Source organism: Electrona antarctica (genome assembly GCF_951216825.1).
Source record: "Electrona antarctica genome assembly, contig: scaffold_203, whole genome shotgun sequence".
Classification (NCBI taxonomy): Eukaryota; Metazoa; Chordata; class Actinopteri; order Myctophiformes; family Myctophidae; genus Electrona; species Electrona antarctica.
In genome coordinates, this window is record NW_027636945.1 from 133,426 (window position 1) to 141,136 (window position 7,711).

Here is a 7,711-nt window from a genome sequence, read left to right on the forward strand (position 1 = left end):
TTACACTTTGTTGTTGTGAGAGATGCATTTCAGCTGAGACAGAACATCCCTAACAGTTTCTAAGTCATTTACAGTTTTGTGCTTGTGGCTTATGAAGGACAAAGCATGACAAAACTGCTTTCAAGTAGGCCTACTTGTAGTTTTTACTTACACTAGCTGTTACTTGCACAAATGCAGAAGTGTGGTAGGCTATGTTTAACTTTATTGGAATTCTAAATTTCAGTATTACAATTAGACCCGTTTATAACTGTGTGTGTGTGTGTGTGTGTGCGTGTGTGTGTGTGTGTGTGTGTGTGTGTGTGTGTGTGTGTGTGTGTGTGTGTGTGTGTGTGTGTGTGTGTGTGTGAGTGTGTGTCCACTTTCTAATGCTTCCCTTTCTCCCCTAGGCCTAGCCCTAGGCTACGCCCTATCTCTCCACTTCCTGAGTCCTGACGGAGATGAACTTCAACCTGCATTAGCTTCTTAGAGAGGGAGCTATCAGCAACAGCCAACAGGGGTGTAATTTTAACGCACCCCTCACCAACCTTAATCCGGTCGTCTTAACGCACCCCTCACCAACCTTAATCCGGTCGTTTTAATGCACCCCTCACCAACCTTAATCCGGTCGTCTTAATGCACCCCTCACCAACCTTAATCCGGTCGTCTTAATGCACCCCTCACCAACCTTAATCCGGTCGTTTTAACGCACCCCTCACCAACCTTAATCCGGTCGTCTTAATGCACCCCTCACCAACCTTAATCCGGTCGTTTTAACGCACCCCTCACCAACCTTAATCCGGTCGTTTTAACGCACCCCTCACCAACCTTAATCCGGTCGTCTTAATGCACCCCTCACCAACCTTAATCCGGTCGTCTTAATGCACCCCTCACCAACCTTAATCCGGTCGTTTTAACGCACCCCTCACCAACCTTAATCGGGTCGTTTTAACGCACCCCTCACCAACCTTAATCAAGTTGGACCAATGCTATGTAAATGGTAAATGGTGCATTTATATAGCGCCTTTATCCAAGGCGCTTTACATAGATTGTGCATTACATTCACCCATTCACACACACATTCATACACCGATGACAGGGGAAACCATGCAAGGCACCAACCAGCACATCGGGAGCAATTTGGGGTTCAGTGTCTCGCTCAAGGACACTTCGACACTAACTCTGGGGGAGCCCGGGTTCGAACTGGCAACCTTGCGGTTACCATCCGGCCCTGAGCGCGGTGGTGTCTATGTCTAACCAATGCTATGTCTAACCAAAGTATGCTCTTAAATATTTTTTTTTGTGGCTTTCGCCTTTATTTTATATGTTTTTTTTATGGAGGGACAGACAGTAGGCTGACAGGTAATGGGGAGAGAGATGGGGGAAGACATGCAGTAAAGGCTGTCGGGATCGGGAGTCGAACCCGCGGCACACTGCCAGACTGGATTACCAGCCAAGGTGCCTGGACCACTGAGCCACGGCCCAGGCCGGTGCAGTGCTCTTATTTAAACCTAGTATCAACACATTAAAGCAGAGATTGCGCTATTATAAAGTGGTTAAGTCATAATCACACCACACTTTGTCTCTGTACACAATGGCTTATGTGTTTAAATTAGGTGTGGCTGGTTCATTCATTCACAGCAATTGACTCAGTGCCAAAGACAATACGCTGGACAGGTAGCCTACCTCAGATGACACTGGGTTTGGGTTAGTTTGTCAAGGCTCCTGATTGGGCAACTGTAAATAATCATCTTATTGACTAGATAGATTCTATTGGAGTTAGTTATACAGTGTCTTTGTTCTCTCAACCACTTGTTTTTGGCTGATGCGTGTCTCAAGGTCCATTGCTTTCTTTGTCTCATGCACGATCATTGCAGCACTGCCTGCAATTTTACAAATTCTTATTCAGAACTGCATCAGTAGTATGGACAACAATGCATACAATAAGGTCAAAATATCAAATCAAAATAGCAGAAGCAAAGCAAATAGCATATATGGCAAGTTGGCAACAAAGAGTAAACTGTAATCATCATCATAATATATGCGATGGAAGAATGGCTGTATGAAATTGTAATATTGCCGTATTTTTAACGGCAAGTTGCCCCATGCCAATATGGCGATGCTAGTGGACAGTGCAGAGTCTATAGGCATAACACCCACTATTATCACTTCATCCTTTGACCTATAAAGAGCTATAGCGTAATTTGTTGTCTTGCAGAAACCTCATATCGTCATAATTTATCTGCTTGTTTTTTATGCTACTTTAGTGTCAAAAGTATAGCAAAAATTGCCCATCTATAAGCTCACAACGCTTGAAGACCTTCTATTTTTTAAACTATTTTAATGAAAGTTATAGATCCATTGGAAACACATATTTATATCTATTTCCCCCCCATTTCCTAATTTTTTTTTCTTTTTTATATATACAATTTTGGACATACAGTTAGGTTTCACCTGACAGGGAAAACACCACACCGTAGGCCTACACATTACAAACAAAAAAGTATCGTAAACAGAAAACATTCAGAGGTGGTCAGCACTTCTTTAATTTTATATAATTTATTCATCATAATTAGGATCATATACTAAAAATAGTATTTCATTTGAGAATAGAAAAGTTTCTACCAATCATCCATGATTAAGGACACTTTGTTATAATAGTCACAATATTGTAGGATATAATGAAGTAAAAAAATCTTGACAGAACAAATGAACAATAGACAATTGATCTTTCGGTCACCTCACAGATACATCAACCTCAGGGAATCCATATTCAACAGTTGACATAAAACATTTATACCATATGCAATACATACAATACAATATGAATTACAGTATCGAACAGGAGTGTATGAGAGGGAATATGTTATAATATATTGGCCTGGTTAAATACTAGGCCAACACCTACAGTATAGTACATGACATGTGCAATATTTCACATTTATGTAAGTAAATTACATAAAAGGTGACCCAAACATCTCACATAAATATCCCTATTTCTGCACTTCATAGCCTCTACATTTTATAGTGGAGTTTGTTCATCCATATTCTCTGAGAGCTTACTACATGTAAATGTGTTTTAGTTTGCACGCTGTATTGCACTAACCACACAATCATGTTCCTCATTATAGTGCAAGCATGCACAATATGTATTCTGATATATTCATTATATCATTATTTAATATTAAACTATATAGTTAAATGTACATACTAGTGTATATAATATATATATTGGAAGATATAATACATATATATTCAATAAAATGTCATGTTTAGTTGTTTTTATATGATGTAACTCATAGTATATTATGTATTTCAACTTCCACAGCTGAAAGACTAGTTATAATTATAAATGACGAGGTTGTAGGATATCCCACATTACTAGAAACTCATTGTTTCTCATCTGGGAAATGCATGTTAATCCTCCACACATATACATATACTTGGCAGACTGGGAGGCGAACTGGTGACTTTCTGATTACCAGATGACCTCTCTATTCACTATACGGCCACCCCAAAAAAATAGGGGTAATGAGGTCTGGAGTGGTCTCTTCACACGCATGTGAGACAATGTCCTAAAAATACAGAGGTATAGGCTGTTTAGTTACAACACTAAAGCCTGGGCTGGTTGAGGGGATACTCTGGGACATATCTGAGTGTTGATAGACCCCTAGACCAGTGGTTCCCAAACTGTGGTGCGTGCACCCCTTGTGGTGCTCGAGCGCCTTCTAGGGGGTGCGCGACATGAAAAGGCTAATGGTGGTGCTATGGTTTTATTATTTATATATTAACATATTATGCCAATATATGGCAAGTATATGGTGCTGCATATATATGCCATATTCAGGTTCATATGTGTTATATAGGAAATATATAGCTTATGCCATTTCTATTTTTTATGTAGGGGGGTGCGTCAGCTAGGTCAGGAGGTAACAGGGGGTGCATGGCCAAAAGGGTTTGGGAACCGCTGCCCTAGACGATACAGTTGTGAGATAATCCTGAGTTTATGCTGGTTTTTAAATGGGTGTGAAAATGTAACCCAGTAATGAAGCTTATCGTGGTTAGCTGTAGGAGATAAACACCATGGTTGACTTAACGTGGTTGAGATAAACACCACGGTTGACTAATCGTGGTCAATGGCTGAGATGTGAGGTTTAAAGGCTCACTTCTACAAAGCTATGGTTTCCCTGTGTGAACTGGATGGTAACAGGTGTTGCGAGGTTGTCTGTTGTATATGGCACAGTGCATAAATACACAGCTTTGAGTACAATAATCATGAATAATGGTATATAGAAGTATGAATCATGTAGATTAATCGCACCTGATCATGCATTTTCTTATCGATTATAGTCGTCTATAAAAAGCGTTTAAAATGTGTTTGAACTTTAGAAACCAGAGAAGCTAAACAACCTAGAGACCGATTCAACCAAAAAGGTACTTAATGGACGACTTCACCACTTTTCATTCTTCATATAATTGGCCCTCAATCCTCACTAATGTTCATGATAAAAATGCCACAATTGTTTCAGTCTGTGTCTCATAGGAGGGCTGTGGGCAGTTCAGAAACTGCAGGCTTTCTATTCCTGAAACGTTACAATGCGATAACGACCGAGTAGATTATTATTTTATTTTTCATTTGTTTTTCTTCTTTGTAATTATTTGTTTGGTCCAAAATATTGTTTGTTTGTTTGTCATGATTCATTTGTTTGTCACAACTCGAGTTGGCTTTGTACGACGCTTAAAAAGGTCTTTAAATAAATACTTTTTGAAATGTCTATTGGGATAAATGCATCAGGAATTATTTCCTGGGCCTGGCGTCGTCATGAAAGGGGGCGGGACTGCGACGCTCTATACTGCCCGTGCAGCGAGACAGTGTCCTGCCCGTCAGAACCAAGGGGCCAGTGAGGCTATCCAACGTTGAAGCACTGGGCCCTAGTGGTAAGAGGAGGGACTGCAGGCGGACCCGTGGAAGTATGATTGGGAAACCCCGTGCAGCTGGGCTTTAACATTGAGCGCGTTTGCACTTCCGCATTTTGGGCACCAAATTTTGGTGCCCAAATCGAAGAAAAGGCGGAAGTGGAAGGCTCTTCCGGGTGCTTCAAAACGCCACTGAGCAACTTCCACTGACATTAATAGCGGGGGGGGGGGGAGCTTCGCGCCAGTTCAATCTCTATCCTTCTTTATACTCTATGGTCAGAACCCTGTGTCTCTGTCCTCTGAAGGTTTAGTGTCCTCTCCTGCAGCGTCTACGCTCAATGTTGCCAGACTTGTTGCCAGTTCAGTCTCTATCCTTCTTTATACTCTATGGTCAGAACCCTGTGTCTCTGTCCTCTGAAGGTTTAGCGTCCTCTCCTGCAGCGTCTACGCTCAATGTTGCCAGACTTGCCACAGCACTGTAGGAGACCTTGTATGCAGGCCCGTCGTCGCAGGTTTCACCGACAACACTGAAACTCCGCTTGGAGATGCAGTGGACCCATAGACGGTAGACAAGACAGGACACCAGGACGACGGCTCCAAGTGGAAGGACCACTGCCAGCACGACTCTCCATAGCTCTGTTGTACACCACGTACCAAGACAGGTCAGAGCTGGGCCTGTTCGAAATAGAAGAGATTACATTTACTGTTAATTCTACTATAGAGGGTATGCGCATGCATAAAGTGAATGGCAAATCAAGTGGCAAAGTGAGTAGCAAAGTGAGTTTGACATTGTTTAATGTAATTTAATGCTATCAGATAGGACTTTTCTGTGTGGATGTAGGCTGTCAAGGCCAGAAAGTAGGATTTTTTGCCACTCAGAAGGCGTTCTCGCATAATAGAATAGAACTTTATTGTCATAACAGGTACAGGACTACAGGTACAAGTATAACGAAATTATGATGTGCTGGGAGTGCACTGGGCCGCTGCGACTGTGCGCGCCGCCACTGATTTCTCCACTTGCAGAAAAAGAAAAAGCGACCGCCTTCTTCAGAAGCAAGAGTAGAAAGCCCGGGTAACTTCCGGGGATGATGATGATGTCATCATGTCACGCGCATACCCTCTATATCATATTTTTTTTTTATAGAACTTGAACTGAAATAACGTATAGGCTATGCGCACACACGCGTAGTGGCCTGACTGTACGTACGTATGCGCGTACGTAATAATAATAATAATAATTGCTGTGCGGGTGATAACACTTACTTGGATAAGCATTATCAACCATGTTAGTGTTATGTTTTGTATTGACATTGTTTCATATATTGCTGAATACCGTGTTTAAAATGCAACGTTTAAAATCCTTCATGATATAAAGTGTTTTGAATAACTATGTTGTAAAAAGCTACAGACCTGCTTAACAGGTTGATTCCAGGATTTCAGATTCCATGTTGTTCTCCTCCTAGATGATTCTCTGTGATATTGTAGATTCCCACTTCACAATGTGATAAGGACATCGTATTTTGACTCTATTTCAGGGGTGTCTTACTAAGCTTAATAAGGTTTGTTTTTCCAGTACGCTGAGCGGTCCACGTTGATGTTTATTTCTTTGTGAACAGTCGTATTCTGCTTACTCTGAGGAAACACCATGGTTAGAGGTACTATTTCTTTTGTCTCTTTGGGTCGAGGAGCTTGCCAAAAAATGGTTTGTGGGTGTGAGCGACTAGTTTGAACTGTCTGTGAGTGACTCACACACTGAGTCAAATGAGGACGTTTTGAGGTCATAACAGACTTGGGGTTTCATTACTAGAAAGACATACTGTACTGTACTGTACTGTACTGTACTGTACTGTACTGTACTGTACTGTACTGTACTGTACTGTACTGTACTGTACTGTACTGTACAATAACGTTCCTTCCTTTGATAATTTCAATGATGAAATACTGTATTACAATAAATAGAGACGTGTGGATGCTTTCAGAGACACACATTTATTAGACTATGTCTTTGTTGTCGAATGTTATTATTATTTATATGTGATTTTTTTTCCCCACTATATTAGAATAACACATGTTTTATCAGTGAGATACCATACCTACGCCGCAATTATTTGCGTGGGATCACAAAGGAAATGTAGAAGTATCAGGAATTGATCAAATACATCAAATCACACACATGCACGTGAGCGAGCACGCACTTGCACGCGCACACACACACACACACACACACACACACACACACACACACACACACACACACACACACACACACACACACACACACACACACACACACACATGCTTGCGACTCACCTTTATTGGGTCTTGCTGAACAATTAGCTGCGTATGAGAAGATACAGTACATTGTTGAAGTTATCGTTGAATGACAACAAAAACAGACAATATTTTATACTTGAATAACTGGTTCTGAGAGTTACTGGAAAGAAACCACAGCGAGTCAGACTGAAAGCTTTCTAGGAATGTAATGTTCATATTGAGCTCTCTCACCTCTGCACTCTGTCTTGTATAAGATCTGGAATAGAGAGAGAGAGGTTTCATAATTAGTATACATTAAGTACATAATAATGCAATAATCTGTGTGTGTGTGTGTGTGTGTGTGTGTGTGTGTGTGTGTGTGTGTGTGTGTGTGTGTGTGTGTGTGTGTGTGTGTGTGTGTGTGTGTGTGTGTGTGTGTGTGTGTGTGTGTGTGTGCATGTGCATGTGCACGTGCGCGAGGGCGTGCATGCATGCCTGCCTGTTTAACTCAAATAGTGTCATCATTACCTTGCTATGTTTGACAATACAGTGTATATTTTGTCAT